Genomic DNA, 6,000 nt, shown 5'->3' with positions numbered 1-6,000 from the left:
CAGGCAGAAAAACTGATGAGACTCTTTTTTTGTTTGTTTGTTTTGGGTTTGGTTTTTTTTTTGGTCTTGGGGCTTGAACTCTGGGCCTGAATATTGTCTCTTGGCTCCTTTTGCTCAAGGCTTGTGCTATACCACTTAAACCACAGCTCCACTTCCAGGTTTTTCTGTGATGAATTGGAGATAAGAGTCTCATAGGCTTTCTGCCTGGGTTGGCTTCCAATTGCCATCTTCAAATCTCAGCTGCTGCTACTGCTGCTTCCTCTTCTTCTTCCTCCTCCTCCCCCTCCTTCTTCTCTTCCCCTTTTACTTCTCCTTCTCCTTCTCCTCCTTCTCCTTCTCCTTCTCCTTCTCCTTCTCCTTCTTCTGTCAGTTGCAGAACTTGAACTCTAGGTCTGGACACATCCCTTAGCTCTTCTGCTTTCTGCTCAAGACTAGTGCGCTACCACTTGAGCCACAGCACCACTTCTGGTTTCCTGAGTGGTTTATTGGAGATATGAGTCTCACAGACTTTCCTGCCCGGGCAGATCTCAGCTTCTTCTTTTTTTTTTTTTTTTGTCGGTCACAGGGCCTGAACTCTTCAACTCAAGGCTAGTATTCTACTACTTGAGCCACAGCTCCATTTCCATTTTTTTCTGCTTATGTGGTGCTGAGGAATCAAACCCAGGGCCTCATGCATGCAAGGCAAGCACTCTAACACTGAGCCACCTTCCCAGCCTGAAGATCTCAGCTTCTTGAATTGCTATGATTACAGGTGTGAGCCACTGGCACCTGACTCTGTGAGACTCATCACTAGTTAACCAGCAAAAAAGCTGTTGTTCAACTGGTAGAGAAAGAAAGAAAGAGAAAGAAAGGAAGGAAGAAAGGAAAGGAGAGAGAGAGAGAGTCAGGTGCCAGTGGCTCACACTTATAATCCTAGCTACTCAGGAGGCTGAGATCTGAGGATCATTGTTCAAAGCCAGCCCAGGCAGGAAAATCTGTGAGACTCTTATGTCCAATTAACTACTTAGAAAAATCTGGAACTGGTACTATAACTCAAGTGGTGAGCACTAGCCTTAAATACAAACAGGCTCAGAGACAGCACTCAGTTCCTTAGATCAAGCCCCAGGACCAGCAAAAACAAAGAAGAAAGAAAGAATGGGAGAGGAGTTCTTAGAGGAATGAGCACATGGCTAGGCATGTCTTCTTCAGTCAGCACAGAAGCCCAGAGTTATAGAAAGCACTTAATACATCCAATGTTTGCACTCAGCACAGGATTTTCCAGGGCCCAGGATTCCACTGGGGAATGAGAGCAGAGATAGAACAGGTGAAAGGAGAATCCTACTTGGTTGAAGAAGGATGAAGGAATAGTTGACTTCCTCAAAAGTTCCCCTTCCTCACTGCTATGTCTGCTGAATTTTTCCTATTGAACAAGACTCCTCTGAACATCCAAGAGGTTACTGGAAGTGTAGAGCAGATTAAGGTTCCTATTCTACTAAACAATGGACAGAAAGAGATAACCCTTAATCATCCCCAGAAAAGACACATGAGCAAAAAAACAAGAGACAATAAGTTTTAAAAAAAAATGCTAAGAAGCTGAGGGAGCGATGGACAAAAAGAATGACAGAGACCGATATATGTAAAGGGATAGATAGAAGGAAAGAGAGAATTAATTACATAGGGAAGCCAGAAGCAGAGAGAGACTGAGGGCAGGGGAGAAAGAAACCTTGGCAGAAATACTGAAAAAGGTTGTTACAGGGCTTCTGAGAAATCCAAATCATAGAATTGGTTAAAAAGTAATCATAAACAATAAAGACAAAAGAAACAGAAATAAACGCAGACAGAAAAGGGACCCCAAAGGTGGAAGACACAGCTAGCTTAGACAGCTGAATAGTGAGAACAAATGATAAGGAAGAACAAGCCAACTCAGGAGGGAGGAAGATGATAGAGATTAGCAGATGAGAGAAGAAAGGTGGAGAATGAAGAGGAGGAGAGCAGAGGGGCTGGAAGCAGAGGAGGAAGCATCAATGAAATGATTCACTGGTGGAGAAGAGAAGGAATTATATTGAGTTAGAGATGGGCAGAAAGACAAAGGACAAACAGCTGCAGTGTAACACAAAGGCAAGGCTGACAGTAATTGATAGGCTGAGAGGGCAGGAAGATGAGGACAAGTCAGAATTGGAGATATGCTTTGGCATAGAAGAATAGCAATGATGAGGAATCATGGGAAGGAAAAGCAAGGCACCCTCAGACTAATAGAATAAATATCCCAAAGAAGGAGGACTGCAGAAACAGAAAAAGAGGGGATAAAAGGAATGAAAACTAAGATGGCCAGATATCATAAAAATAAACATGTAAATTGGGTGCCTGTGGCTCATGCCTGTAATCTGAGCTACCCAGGAATCTGAGATGTAAGGATCAGAAGGTTTGAAGACAGCCCAGGCAGAAAAGTCATGAGACTCTTATCTCCAATTAACCAACAGAAAACAGGAAGTGGTGCTGCACTGTGACTCAAAGACGTAGATGCTAGCCTTGAATGCAATAGCTCAAGGACAGCACCCAGGACTGAATTCAAGCCCCATGACCACCACCACCACCACCACCAATAACAATAACAAGATCAACAACAACAAAAACACAACAGGCACAAAGGGAGAAAGTAACTAGGAGAGGTGAAACTTAGATAAACATGGGCAGAAAATAAGAGCAGAAGGTTTAAACATAATAAAACTAAAATGATAAACCACAGATAAAAGACTTGAAATAGGAAACACTGAAGTTAAGTGTTCTTTTTTTTTTTTTTTTTTTTTTTGAGACAAGGTTTTGTGTTCTCAAGGCTGTCCTCAAATTCCTGGGCTCAAGCATTCTTCCTGGTTCAGTCTCTCGAATAGTTGAGACTAAAAGTGTGCACTGCCGGGCGCTGGTGGCTCACGCCTGTAATCCTAGCTAGTCAGGAGGCTGAGATCTGAGGATTGCGGTTCAAAGCCAGCCCGGGCAGGAGAGACGGTGAGACTCCTATCTCCAATAAACCACCAGAAAACCGGAAGTGGCGCTGTAGCTCAAGTGGTAGAGTGCTTGCCTTGAGCTGAAGAGCTGAGGGACAGCGCCCAGGCCCAGAGTTCAAGCCCCACGACCGACCAAAAAAAAAAAAAGTGTGCACCAATGTAGCTGGCCAAAGAAGTGTCCGGGTCAGTTTGTCTTTAATAGAAATGCCTCTCCCTCCCGCCCCCATCTCTCTCTGTTGGATTGGGTCTTGAACTCAGGGCCTCTCACTTTTGCTTAGCTTCCCTTCCCCAAAGCTGATATTCTACCAGTTGAGCCACACCTCTACTTCCAATTTTTTTTTTCTAGCTTTGAACTGTGATCCTCAGATCTCAGCCTCCTGAGTAGCTAGGATTACAGGTGTGAGCCACTGGCGCTCAGCTTAGAAGTATCTTCTAATAAAGTAAATCATTTTACCATCATAAATGAATGTGTTGGTTAAATGTCTCCCTAAAGAAGAAATGTGACAATCCATGTAAGAAATCTATTCCTCGTGAATATGTTGAGGTCATACACCTTTTCTTTTACCATTGATATAAATTCACAGTTCAAGTGCATACCCCTCTTAGTAGTACTTGATCTATGGGGGTTGCCCAAGAACTTGACTATTAAGGAAATATGGCTGTTTTGTAGATAAGCAGGTAAAACACATACAGGAAGAATGAAATTAGCCACTAATGGACACAGGATGTAAATAGATACCTGAAGAATTGGGGATCACACACAAATTTCTATCATTGTGACCCAGTGAAACTTTTAGAAAGCAGGACTAGATCATGATTATGATTAAATAGGAATAGAATCAACTGGTATGTGGTCCAGATAAAGATAATGTGAGTCAGTTGGGACCCCAGAAAAGAGATGCTCAGGTATGTAGAGGTGGAGCTGGAGTATACCCACAATGGCACCCATAGAATACGTGATTAACATGTATACGGCCCTGGGTTTGGTCCCCAGCACCAACAAAAGAAAAAAAAAGCAGAGGTTAGCAGCTGCTTCTTGGGTAGGAGACTGGTTACCAAAGCAGATCTTACCATGGTCCAGTGAAGTGGTCCTTAATACAACTCATGCCTGCCAAGCTTCTTGCTGTGGTCTGTCTTCAAGCACAAGTAAAGTACTTTCCTGGATTGGGAACATTAAGATTTTATCGTTTGGGACTGGGAAGGTGGCTCAGTTGTAGAGTGCTTGCCTTGCATGCATGAGGCCCTGGGTTCGATTCCTCAGTACCACATAAGCAGAAAAAGCTGGAAGTGGCGCTGTGGCTCAAGTGGTAGAATACTAGCCTTGAGCTGAAGAGCTGAGGGACCCAGAGCTCAGGTCCCACAACCAACAAAAAAAAGAAGAAGAAAAAAACATTTTATGCTCTGAGAACATTATCCTTATTATATATATAAATTGATTTGCAAATAATCATCTCTCTCCTCTCTTTTTCTCCCCCCATCTCTCTCTCTCTCTCTTTCTCTCTCTTTTGCCAGTCCTGGGGCTTGAACTCAGGGCCTAGGCACTGTCCCTGAGCTTCTTTTGCTCCAAGCTAGCACTCTACCACTTGAGTCATAGAACCACTTCTGGCTTTTTCTGTTTATGTGATACTGAGGAATCAAACCCAGGGCCTCATGCATGCAAGGCAAGTACTCTACCACTGAGCCACCTTCCAGCCCTCACATCAATCTCTTCTGTGATTACTTTATTTTATTTTATTTTATTTTTGGTTGGTTGTGGGGCCTGAATTCTGGGCCTAGGCACTGTCCCTCAGCTGGAAATGGTGCTGTGGCTCAAGTAGTAGAGTGCTAGCCTTGAGCAAAAGAAGCTCAGGGACAGTGCCTAGGCCCTGAGTTCAAGCCCCAGGACTGGCAAAACAAAACAAAACAAAACAAAAAACAGTCAAACAGAGGTGGCTTACATTCCCCTATCTTCCTTTATTCTCTTCTCTCTTTGTAGTGCTGGATATTAAACACAGGACCTCCTACATGCTAAGAATATGCTCTTATCATTGAGCATACTTCCAGCCCCAACAGCTCCATTTTTGTCAATATGGGGATTTTTCCTTGGAACAGAGCCCTTCTCCCACTGTTACAATGGGAATGTGACCTAGACTTAGTCATAGAAGGCCATATCTCTTTTGAATTGAGATCAGGACATAGGAAAGGACTATACACTTTGACTTCTGCTAAGACTTTTGGAGAATGTTTGCTCAACGTGTGCTGACCTTGCTGTCAGGATGTAAAAGAGCATAAAAACAACCCAGAAAAAGAGAATTCAGAAGCTGTGGAGAGAGATTTCTAGCATTGTCTGAATATCTAGATCAAACCAAATTGTGATTTTAATTGAGTAAGTGGAACTAGAATCGACTGGAGTGTGGTCTAGAAAACAATTATATGAATAAAAAAAGAATGCTAGGCATGGTGCTATATGCCTGTAATCCTAGCATTTGGGAGGCAGACAGGAAGATCATTTATTTTAGTTCAGCCTGAGTGACAAAATGAAACTCTGTTTCAAAAAGGAGGAGGGGGAGGAGGGAGAAGAGGAGAAAGAAGAAGAGGGAGAAGGAATAGAAGGAGAAGAGAGTAGAGGAACTCTGCAAAATGAAAGTTCAATTCATGAAAAAACATTCTTAAGTGGGTATGAATGGAGTTTCCCTCCGCCATACTGAGTCCTAACTGACACATCTCCTTCAAGTTTGTCCAGTTTCATAATTTCATTTTGCGTAGAATTGAAGCCCAGAGAAGGTAAATGACTTAATCCTGCACATCCAGGTGCAGCACATGTCTTTTTATTTGCTGTAAGACTTTCTTTTTTTTCATTAATAAGTTTTTTTTTTTTATTGTGAAAATACCGTACAGAGGGGTTACAATTACATGAGCAAGGTAATGAGTACATTTCTTTTTTTTTTTTTTTGGTCCGGTCGTTGGGCCTGAACTCTGGGCCTGGGCACTGTCCCTCAGCTCTTCAGCTCAAGGCTAGCGCTCTACCACTTGAGCCACA

The sequence above is a fragment of the Dipodomys merriami genome, unplaced genomic scaffold (assembly GCF_024711535.1).
Source record: "Dipodomys merriami isolate MVZ:Mamm:240054 unplaced genomic scaffold, mDipMer1.0.p SCAF_19, whole genome shotgun sequence".
In the NCBI taxonomy this organism is placed as follows: Eukaryota; Metazoa; Chordata; class Mammalia; order Rodentia; family Heteromyidae; genus Dipodomys; species Dipodomys merriami.
Note: the sequence above shows the minus strand (reverse complement) of the source record.